Genomic DNA, 12,184 nt, shown 5'->3' with positions numbered 1-12,184 from the left:
TTGCTTTGTAGCCCAGGCTGGCCTCAAACTCACAGAGATCCACTTGCCTCTGCCTCCCTGAGTGTTGTGATCACAGGCTCGCACCACTACACCATGTTCAGCTCAAAATGTTGGTTTGGGTTTGTTTGTTTGGGTTTGTTTGTTTGCAATAAAAAATATTATCTTTCAATTAAACTTTAAAAATTCTTTTGAAAAAATTTGAAACTAAAATAAACCTTAGTATGTGTGGATAAATATACCTATATTTCCTTTCTCTTTGTATACATAAATTCAAGGTATAAGTGTATTTAATTTTAGATCACAAAGGAAATTCTCTTTGAATTTCATTCTGCCTTTTGCAATCAGCTTTTAAATTTAAACCATTGTAATTTCTATGTGCCTGCCTCTGCCTCTCATGTACTGGATGAAAGGCCTCATAAGTGCTGGGACTAAAGGTGTAAACCACCACCCTACTGTTCATTGCAACTCTATAATTTAGAAAACAGCTACCTTCTAGAGATCCTCCTGTCTCTTCTGGGATAAAGGCATGGACCACCACCTTGCTCAAATATTTTATCTTAGCTCCAAACCACTTTAACTCTTAGAAATTTGGAAAACAAGTCTGAACTGTAGTAACCCTCTGAATTTACTTAAAACATTTTAAATATTTTAACTGTGTTTTTAATACCAAATAACAAAATATCCTTTTTCCCATTTATTTATTTGCTTTATATCCTTGTAGCTCCCTCCTTCCTCCCCAAAAACTATCCTTTTTATTTCAGAAGAAAACTCAAAAGCGGATGTCCAAGATAGCTGGGCCATGTGCCAATCTACAGTCTAACATTCCAAAATGGAATTAAGACACATGGTTTAACAGAATCCACTTTTCAGTACATGCCAGGAAGGCAAGTGTGCCTTTGGTAAATTATCATGTTATAGTATTATTTTTATTTTTTCATGCCTAGTTAACCATTTTAAACGTAGATTGGTTGGTACTGTTAGGGTCCAGGAATAGCTACACAAACCACTCAGACACTGATTTCAGTCAGATTTGAATGGTTTATTGAACACACACACACACACACACACACACACACACACACACACACACACCAAGACTGGTTGATCATAGAGGCAGCCCAGAATCAGAGCTGAGAATAGTTTCCAGAGTCAGTTTGTAAGGGCAAACATCAATCACAACTGGCTCATACACAGGTGTGGAAAGTGTTCCAGAGTGGTGGGCTCTGATTCGAATTATTGTTGCCAACTAGATAGAGAGTTCGAGCTGACCTTTAATTTGATTGGTCCTAAGTGGAGCCTGGGACAGGGCCAGCTGCACTTATACTTGGGGAATTTCCAGAAATAGCAAGGCCACACAGTATGTCAGGAATAATAAAACCATTGACCATAAACAGAGTAAGTAGTCAACTTGACCCTACAGAAAGATTTCTCTGTATCAGCATCAACAATATAAAGTGCCCAGTGGGCCTGGAACAAAATGGCTATAATTATGCTAAAAGAGTCAGACCCAATGGGAACTTTGAAAGACCAGCACCTGTTGTGTCCTGCTTATGGACAGCCTGGACAGTCTGTGACTGTTCTTGATAATACCTTTTAGTATTTTTCTCAGAAGCATTTTTTATTTTATTTTATGGTTTGTTTCTGTGTTTTCTATTGCTGCAATGAATCATGTCCCCATGACCAGCTTCAACATCACAGGGTAACCTGAGGCAGGCATAGATAGGCTGCTGGCTAATCACCCAGCAGACATTTTCTGAGTGTAAAAGGCTTAATTCCAGGCAAGAACTGATTGTTCTGATAGGAACTTCCAATGATGGTGGCAACCAAGGGCCAGAACTGATTGTTACTGGCAGGGGGCCAGAGCTGGTGGCTCCTGTTGGGGGCTGCTAATGATTGTAGCTAGTGTCTAAAAAAAAAAAGGAAGGAGGGGAAAAAAGAAAAAAAGACCATACACACAAACAGAGACACACACACATGCACACACTTACACTTGATGACAAAGCAAGACAATCTCCAGGCGACAAGTTTCAACAAACTTCAGCAACTTCACACATACACATATATATACACGTACAAACATACATACATACATACATACATACATACATACATACATACATACATATACAGATACATGTAACAAAGCTCCAAGGAGCAAGCTCCACCCACATTTACATCTCTACATATGTACATATATACATAAACACATCTTTGTGGATGGAAAAATATTTCAACCCAATTTATTATTCTTCCCACAGCTTATACATCCCAGCAAGATCTTTCAAGCAGTACAAAAATCACAATGTAGTTACATTATATTCCTCTTTAAGTGAACGATTACAGTTAGTGTACTGAAGAAAAACAATACCCTCACTTGATCAAATGTTTCATGTATTACAGTTGAAAAACAAATTATTCCCAATTACCCATATATGTTTTTAACTAAGCAACTTGTATATTAACAGAGTGAGCAAGCAAGGTAATTTCTCAGCCAGCTTTTCTTTACCAGCACTGCAAAGAAAGACTCAATTATCTTAAAAGGTATTCTTATAAAAATCTTAAAAGAATCACAGATCTAAACTTTTGTATAAAAACAATCATCTATTCTACTTTAAATTCTCAGGATGGGCATCTACTCATTAATAATTTTTATTTCTGATATTAAACCATATCAGGAAGCTGAGGGCAAAAATGAGTATAAGAAAATTAGTCCTTGTCTCAGCCCACCTTGAAAGAGTTCCATCAGCCAGTGCTATTAAGGGCCACTGTCCCTGCTCACTAACCTCAAAAAATCCCTAGCTTTACTGCTACGAGTGTACTTTTCTTAACTTCAAATCATTCCCTAAGATTTTCTACATCCGGACCACCAGCAAAAACATCTTATCCTGGCCTTACTGAACAATTTGTTTTTCTAAGTTCTTTCTAAAATGACCATTGCTAACAATCTACATCTCTAGGTTCTTTTCAAAGGTGGTAATTGAATCATTAATCTGCTCAAGTAGCAAAGCCAGCAAGAGATCAAGCATTATTGTTGCAAGTGCCAGTGATACTGCCCAGGGAGGGGCAGGAGCCCCCTTAGAGTTTACACAGAACTCGTACATAATGAGGCAACAAGCTGAGCGATGCTCCACAAAGCATGAAGTCCTCCCTCCCCAGGCACACACATCATGGCCATGCTAACCACGGTGGCGTGGGGACGCAGTCCATGAACTCTAAACCTGTTTTGCTATTCCTCCTGCATGGCCCAAAAGAGCACATGGCTTTAATTATCCTATTTGTCCTTCTGGTCCTATATGCTCAACCCATCTTGAACTTTGTTTTACCTGAGATAATGTTCCAATCCCTAGAAGCTGAATATTTACCTCCTGAAGAGGCCAATCTGGACGCCAAGATTTTGGTGAAATTATTGTTTCATCTGCTCATGTGTCTACCAAACCTTCAATTTCAATGTCATTTATTTGCATTGTCAGTTTAGGTCTCTGATCATTTATAGCAGTTTTTCAAACTACTTGTTTTCTGGTCTCTCCTGAATTTTTTGCTTTGTCTACTGAAGCTGTTCTTTCCTTGATGACATGCAGAGCAGTACTGTTTTTAACAACATGCATTAAATCTTTTAATTGCTATGTGGACCACTTTCTCCTATGCTGACAGGGAATGATTGGATAAATTTTTTAAAATGTTTCAACCAAAAGTAGATAGATAGATAGATAGATAGATAGATAGATAGATAGATAGATAGATATAAAATAGAAAGAGTCCAGCCTTTCTAAATTGTGAACTCAGAATTCATTTTATCCAGGTGCTTTGGTATTAGTGTGAAATGGCAATTAGTACTGAAAGGTGCAAGAGCTTTGTCATTACCAAAGAAAAACTTGATATTATTACAATTTTTATGCCTGAGTGTGCTTATTTCTTCTGGGTGGGTGTACATGTGTGCACAGATGCTGCAGAGTGGGAAGTGGCTCTATATTCCACTGTGCACATGTAGAGGTCAGAGGACAGTGTGCAGGAGTTGGTCCCTTATGGATTCTAAGAGCTGAACTCAGGTCACAAGGCTTGGCTGCAAGCACCATTAAGCAGGTTTGATGGCACAGAAAGTGAATTCTTAAATTTCTCCTTTTCTTGACATTTCTGAACAAACAGTTTTGGTGAAATAAAATAGTAATGTCAGATCCATTGTAATGTTTTTACCTTATTAAAATATATCTCACACAATAGATCTACCTGCAATGACAGGAAATACTGCTTCCTAATTTTCTTCAGCCAGGGGCATCCAAGTCTCAAATTGTTTAAACCACAAAGGCCTAACTAAAGACAGTTCAGAATGCTCTGTAGAGAAATGCTTCGGAGATCTTAAACATATAGAGCATACTGACAAATTTCTAAAGCTTAAAAATTTAAAAATCACAAGAATACCCCTTGATACACCACTTTTCATTTTTTATTAATTGGTGTTCTAATGTTCTCTGTGTTCTTATAATTATGCCCTGCTGTGACAATTATAAGGAATGCTAGTAATATGATTAATATTCCATTTGTTAAAGAACTTTTTAAACTAGCTACTACTATAGTCTGGTTCTTTATCAGGTTTTATAACTCCCAGAAAACAAATATTTGTATAAGAGCACACTGCAGAAGCATTCTCTGAGGACTGAGGAACTATTCCCAAATATATATATATATATATATATATATATAGAGAGAGAGAGAGAGAGAGAAAATGTATCATTGAAAATGTACAGATGGGGGGCTCAGAAGTTAAGAGCACTGGCTGCTCTTCCAGAGGTCCTGAATTCAATCCCAGCAACCACATGGTGGCTCGTAGCCATCTATAATGAAACCTGGTGCCCTCTTCTGGAGTACAGGCAGAACACTCTATATAATAATAAGTAAATTTTAAAAAGAAAGAAAGGAAGAGAGAGAGAGAGAGAGAGAGAGAGAGAGAAAGAAAGAAGAAAGAAAGAAAGAAAGAAAGAAAGAAAGAAAGAAAGAAAGAAAGAAAGAAAGAAAAAAAAAAAAAAAAGAAAAAAGAAAATGTTCAGAAAGGGCATCTGTCTCACCAGAGCAAAGTGAGTGACATAGATCTGCCATAACTCTGGGATTAATTGCAGCTACATACTAGGGCAGTGAAAGGGAGCCCAAATAGGACCCTCCTGCACACTTGTCACATTTGTCTAAGCAGGACATGGTACATGAAGTTTATTAGCATTCATGTGTAGGTGTGGATGTTCCCGTTCTGGAGAGGTAAAAACAGAGCAGGTTAGTGCATCAGCCTGCCTATCCCATTCTGCAAAAAAAACTGGGAGGATAGAGTGTGCATGAATGAGCATAAACAAAGGATGTGGACAGGTTCTAACCAGATGTTGTAGTTCCAGTTGTACTGGGAGCATAACAGAAAGTGAAGATGAAATTAAAGCACTTTCTATTGCTGGGAATAATCCTACAACATAAGCAGAATCTGAAATGATACATAAGGGTTTATGAATTAATCATAACAGAATTATCCATAATAGATGAATCTAAAACAGCCAGTTTCACTTGTTGGGCTGAAGAAAAGAATTATTAACAGACAAAAAATGAATATCTGGGCCATGAATCCCTTCTATACCATTAAATTAGCCACCAATAAAATTAGTATCTGCCTGTGGGATGGGAGAAGGGTGGACAATTTTTGTAATCACAAATTCAGTTTCTATGCAAGAATCCCACATCTTGCCAGCTAGATAACGACTTCCTATTCTTCTCTGGTAATCTACAAATAAGATCTGAAAATCTGTAGACTGTGTAATGCTCTGAAAACACATTGTTAGCTAGGGGCAATACAATGCAGCAAGTATCACAGAGATAACTGATAGGTAGCAACAAGTCATCCCCAGATTTACTAATTGAGCAAGATTAAGCAAAGCAGCTAATATCTTCTGACCCTTGTGGTGTAAATAAATTCAATCCAAAGGTGTGTTGTCTGGTATTCTAAGACCTGTAGAAGACAGTTTTCTAGGTAAAATAAGTTAGTTTAGCTTCAGTTTAGGATCCACAGGATACACAGATGCCTGTTTTAGTCTGAGTTCAATAGCTGTTGCTCTTCCCTTGCCTGTCCAGGTCTGTGAGGACTGTTCAATGCCATCTACATTTTTAGTGTTTTAAACAGATTGGTTAGTGCATAATCAGGTGTAAAACATTTTGATTTGGCTGAAATTTACTTAAAATGCCCAGTGTAGTTCACGAGGCAGAAAAGGAATTGGTTAAGAAATTTCTCTTCCCTGTGTGCCCTAGCTTGCTGAGGTTGTAAAGTTAGCTGTTTCATAGGCTCTCATAAGTCCTCACCAGGAAGACTTATTTAAGATTCGATTGATGATCAGGTTCCTTATCCAATGCTTTACCGTGATTTTCAGGCAATGGAGCATCTCTAGCTAAATGAAAATATAGCTAGGGAGCTGAGAGAGTTGTCACCTGGACACTAGTTGGTGGTGCTGTTTTTCATTTCTATTTTGTTTGAACAGGGAAAATATTCTTTTTTTTCCCCTTCTTTTACCAATTTTAAAGTTTGATTTTTCAGTTTTGATTTATTCAAGAATTCTTTACCTCATGATTAATAACCTCCTCATCTTCCTTAAGTATTTTGTAAACAATCCGAGTTTATGGTTAAGTGGCCCAGAATTGAACAGAATTTTTTCCCCCTAGATCATCTTCCTTTTTGTTTTCTCTTGGACTCTATCCCATACATTTTTATCGAAAGTCTGATAGCAGGCATGTTGACACAAACCTTTAGTTCTAGCACTCTGGAGGTCGGGACCAATCTGCTCTACAAAGTGAGTCCATGACAGCCAGGGCTCTGTTACACAGAGAAAACATGTTTCAAAAAACAAAAACAAAACAAAAAAGAGTTCTTCTTCTGGAAACCAGGAACCATAATCATGAACAACTTGCAAGAATGCCAATAGATGTGATCTTAATAGTGTGCTCTATCAAATGAAAGGGGAGGAGGTCCTCCCCTATCAGTAGACTTGGAAAGGGGCAGGGAGGAGACCAGGGAGGGAGTGTGGGGTTGGGGAGGGAATGAGGGAGCGGGACACAGCTGGGACACAGAGTTAACAAAATGTAACTAAAAAGAAAAATAAAATTAAAAAAAAATAGTGTGCTCTATTAAAGAATGACGCACCTGCTCCACACAAGGCAAAGCATTTCCTGGCTTCTAGCCCATGCTTCTCACTCACCTCCTTTGAGGGTCCTCACTCTCTTATCCCATTGCCGATTTCCAACTATTTAGCTCTTGTCACTGCTCGAGACATGGGGGACCAGGTAGAATGGAGCCAGTGGAAGAGCTGGACTGAACTCTCATGCAATGGCCAACTTTATACAGAGCCCGAGTCAGTTTGTACTCTGAGGATTAAGAAATAGCATCTGAGCGAAGTTCTCATGAGTTCAAGCTGTTACAATGACAAGAACAACCACACACGTGGTACAGACATAGAAGGAGAGTTTAAACATTTTTTGTCTGTTTTTTTGAGACAGGGTTTCTCCGTGTAGCCTTGGCTGTCCTGGACTGACTTTGTAGACCAGGTTGGCCTTGAACTCATAGAGTGGCTTCTGCCTCCCAGAGTGCTGGAAAAGCAGGCCTGCCTCACCACACCCAGCTCTAGTTTAAACTTTTAATTAAACAACAGCAATCAATAATTAGTTATCTCACTCTTATCTGTCACATCTGAGAGAAGCATAAAAATACATACCAAGAGCAAATATGTGATTAAAAGGAACTGAGATCACAAGACTCTTGTTTTCTTGGAGTGTTCTCACAATCATTCAGAATTCACACATGACTCCATTCCAGGACTGTGTTCCAATAATACACATAAATTTAATTATTTTTATATATGCATGAAGAAAGCACATTTTAAGTATAGGGTTGTGTGTGTGTGTGTGTGTGTGTGTGTGTTTACAATATTTGTTTGCCTGGTGCCCAAGGAACCCAGAAGAGTGCATTTGAAATTCTATACCTGCAATTAGGTAGTTCTGAGCCATCTAATGGGACTGCTAGGAAACACAGTTGGGCACCCAACAGGAGCAGTACCATTTGTTTGGTTTCAGACATCCCTGGGTCCCTGCCTGGATGACTGAAAAAATGGAATGAGCTAATTGGAAGACAAAGATACATATAAATGAATGCAAGCTTATTGGGAGCAGTGTGGGAGGAGGGTGACAGGGTGGGGAGAAGAGGAGATACAGAGAGAAGGAGGGTGGGAGAGGAAGGGACTCTGGGAGAGGGAAGCCCTATCCCGAGGCTGGAGAATTCAGGGTAGAAGGCAGGGTATGCTAGTCATGCCTTACAGGCTGGGACCAAACATCCCAGCCTCTAATTGATAATAAATGGATAAGGGGTGAAGTAGTTAATCGTCTTTGGCTACTTCCTGCTGACACTGATGGTGTCAATCTTTGGGATGGGAGGGCAAAAAGCTGGAAGGTTGACCAAGTCCAGGAAGAGCAGGCTGTTCAGGTTCTGTGAGACCATCTGTAGCTAGGAAACTGCAAGCCCAGCTGGAGCAGTCTGTGAGGTTTCGGCTGGAGCACCTGAGTTCTCAAAGCAGCTCTTGAGGAAACACCTGGCAGAATGCTGGAACATATATATGTATACACACATATGTACATATATAGAGTTCTATACACAAATTAACATATATATGTACAGATATATGTTCCATACATACATATGTATATATACATATAGATATGTTATATACATACATATGTTTCACATATGTATTATGTATGTGTATGTATGAAGAAGAGAAAATTTTTTTCCTTGGGCATGCATTTGAAACTCTATCCTAAACGTCCAAGCCCACATAGTTTCCTACCATTCAGATTTTACACATTATACTTGCTTTTAGTACATATTAGGTCCGATTCATCTCTGCTCATGATTCCAAGTCCTCTCCTGCCAAACTCTGCTCTCTTCCCCTCTGGACCAAGATGTCCCACCCTATTCTCTCCATTAAGCAGCACTGGCTGTTTAATTGACAGAGAATAAATGGTGGCATGTTTACATAAACTTGAGAAAGGTGATGCTTAGAATAAGCATCACAATGCAATGTCTGGATTGAAACCAGATAGTGGGGTAGAGAAATCATCATTCGAATGAACAAGGGTAAATTGTATACATTCCACAAGAATATTATACCAACATTTCCCCCTTTCAGTCCAATAAAAGGCTCCTTTTCTTTCAATACAATAATTATAAAAGTTATGAAAACTATTAGGTAAGATTTACATGTGCAATGTCCAGTTCACATGCACTTGCCACTTAAAAGAAAATATTAGATTATCTATCCTATCTTGACAAGTTTAGAGTTCTATACCTAAATTAATTTTTATACTTATTGGTATTACCAATACGAAAACATTTTCTTAAATTCTAAACTTAAGCTTAATTGTGGAACTATGACTATTTGGTTTTCAACCCCACCAGAGACTTGAGAAGGAATAAAATTAGTAACTGGAGTAAATAGGAAGTACATGTTAGCAGCTTCCAAAAAATAAAAATCTGACAGAGACAGTTCGCTGCCTGAACAGTCACCCATAACTCTATAACGTTGGAGCATCATCTTCAGCCTTCTCGCTCAGAATATTTGACAGGCATGTATGTGAAGCAGGAACTATTTAGGCCTTGCTTACCCTGTCTTGGTAGAGTTTGACAGTTGACTTGTCCTGCATTTAAGCGTTCCCATTTTTGGCAGAATTCTGTTGTGAAATGAGGGCGTTTTCTTTTTACCCAGTTGGCTCATTCACCACATATGATGCCATCTCCATATGGAGGTTCTTTGATGTTCATCATCTTCTTTGAGGTAGGCAGGTGCTGCCAGGAGATGACCTGTCTCATTGTCAAAAAATCTTTAAGATAATATTTTTAAAATGCCATATTCTGCAGGTATCTGAAGTTTTTAAAGACTTACCTATCTTTATATAATCAACCTGTCTACAAAATTGTATCTATCTGTTAAATCTAGGATTAACAGGTAGACTCCTGTGATAAATTAGAAGTGTCTGACATGACTATGAGTTGATTAACAATTAACTTGCATTGCCTAATACCCTAAACAGTTTGTAATAGCAGTTTAAAAGTATTGGAAGTAACCTTGAATTTGTATCAATATACTAAAATTTACCAATGTATTATAATTAGACTTATTTTTGCATCAATATACAAAATCCAATACCAGAGTTAAAAATCACCTTGAGAATAATAAAGCCTTAAGTTGAGTAGATTCAATAATCTACCTTTTGTCTTATTATTCCTATAAGATATCCCTGTATTCCCTTCTTTCTTTTTAAATCCTTTTCTCCTTATCTAAGAAAAATAGAGAAAATAAAAAGGAAAAGAGAGAAATCCCTCAATCTAACTTTGTTTTCTCTCTGAATAAGACCATTAATAATTTATAAACCATCTCCCAATGACAATAAACATTCATAGCCACAGAAAACAACCAAAAACCTACCCAACCCCCTTAAAGGAAATTGGATGTCATTCTCATGAATGATGAGAAACAGCAATTGAAGCAGTTGAGGCAGAACAAGCAGAATGTTGGAACATGCAAAAAGCTGGAGAATGTCTCAGCATGCTGGAAGGATGAATTCTGTCAGGTTTGATCCCAGTATCCAGTCCTTTTGTTTTGCAAACATACAATTTCTCACAAGCATTATACAGTCCTAAAAGTATAAATATATGAGATGTGCAGGATGAGACTAAACTGTAAACCAATTTTATCTATGCCAATTAAAAGAATGGCATATTTGTTGAAGTTCTGGCTAGAGACATTTTTTATGTCTCAGTCAGTTTTAGAGTTGTTCCCATGTGAAGGGACCATCAATTTATGTTACCTGTTCTGTTTGGTCTTGATTTCTCTCGTGTGTGGCCAAGATCTTCAGGTAGTCTTCCTCTGTCATAACCGGTTTTTGAGTTTTGATGGAACCCATAATTTCTCTTCTCCTTTATGAACATACACAAAACCTCTTCCCCAATATAATATATTCCCTGTTCTCCATTTTGAAATTAGGACCTTTATTTGCTGCTCTAATTCAGGAGTCCTTTCTAAATTCCACTGCGTCTTTGCAGGTGTGCTACTTATATCATTTAAACATTTTTAAATTATTATTTAATCTATTTTGGGGATATTTTATATTTCTCTTCTGTTTTATGACCACTTTTTAAAAATTACTGTTGGATATTTTCATAACTGTTTGACCTGTAGGATTTTAAGTTATATCTGTAACAGGTTTCATGTCATAATGTCTAAAATATTGAATTCCAATGGCTATACATGGTGAAGCACCATCAGCCCTAATTTTGCAAGGACATCTCCAAATAATTCACCATCTCTAACAAATATATAACCTTAGGATCTTACTCTCCAGAATTTAAGGCAAAAGCCCACTGGAATTCTGAATATGAACCTATGGTATGGTTAATGTATTTTAGTTCTCCAAACTGTAAAATGGAGCACACCAGTCACTGTATGACCTTGTTCCAAGGCAACACTAAACAGGATCTGCATTTCTACGTTAGCATATAGACCATCTAGTAATTGAACCATAACAATACACACACAATATCCAATCTGACCAAGTTGGCCTATAGCTGAAGACTTTCTAACATCCCAATAGGCTGCCAGTTTTGCAATATCTTCAAGGCACTGTGGACTTTTCTTATCTGCAACTACGTTTGGTGTTATTGTAAATTTCATATTGGATTTCTCTGAAGACTCTTGATTCAAAGATTCCCCCAACCTCTGTTATATGACCTTTAATTTAGCATCTATTTTCTCAGTCTCTTCTTTCTCCAAGTCTGTCTTATCCTGATCTTTCCCAAAGGGAATATACAAAACTGAAATCAGTGAAAAAAAAAAAATATATTTGTATACAAAGAGAAACAAACTCAAATGGTACCCAGAAGCACCGTGTCATTGTGTCTTCCTCCATTTCAATTTCAGAAAATTCTTTTTTAATCTCAAAACCTTTTCCTAAGGATTTTACTTTCTTAGGCCCAGCTTCTCTTCTAGACCTTACCAGTTCAGATGCTTGAAGCTTCTCTGTCTCTGGCTCCTGCTTCCAAGGAGAGATATTTTTTTCTGCCTCCTTCACTGGATCCTGATCCTTTCTTCACTCTGGGAAGTTAAAGTCCACAAATGTTTGC

Source organism: Psammomys obesus, unplaced genomic scaffold (genome assembly GCF_907164565.1).
Source record: "Psammomys obesus unplaced genomic scaffold, mPsaObe1.curated_primary_1811, whole genome shotgun sequence".
Lineage (NCBI taxonomy): Eukaryota > Metazoa > Chordata > Mammalia > Rodentia > Muridae > Psammomys > Psammomys obesus.
This window is presented reverse-complemented; position numbering follows the sequence as displayed.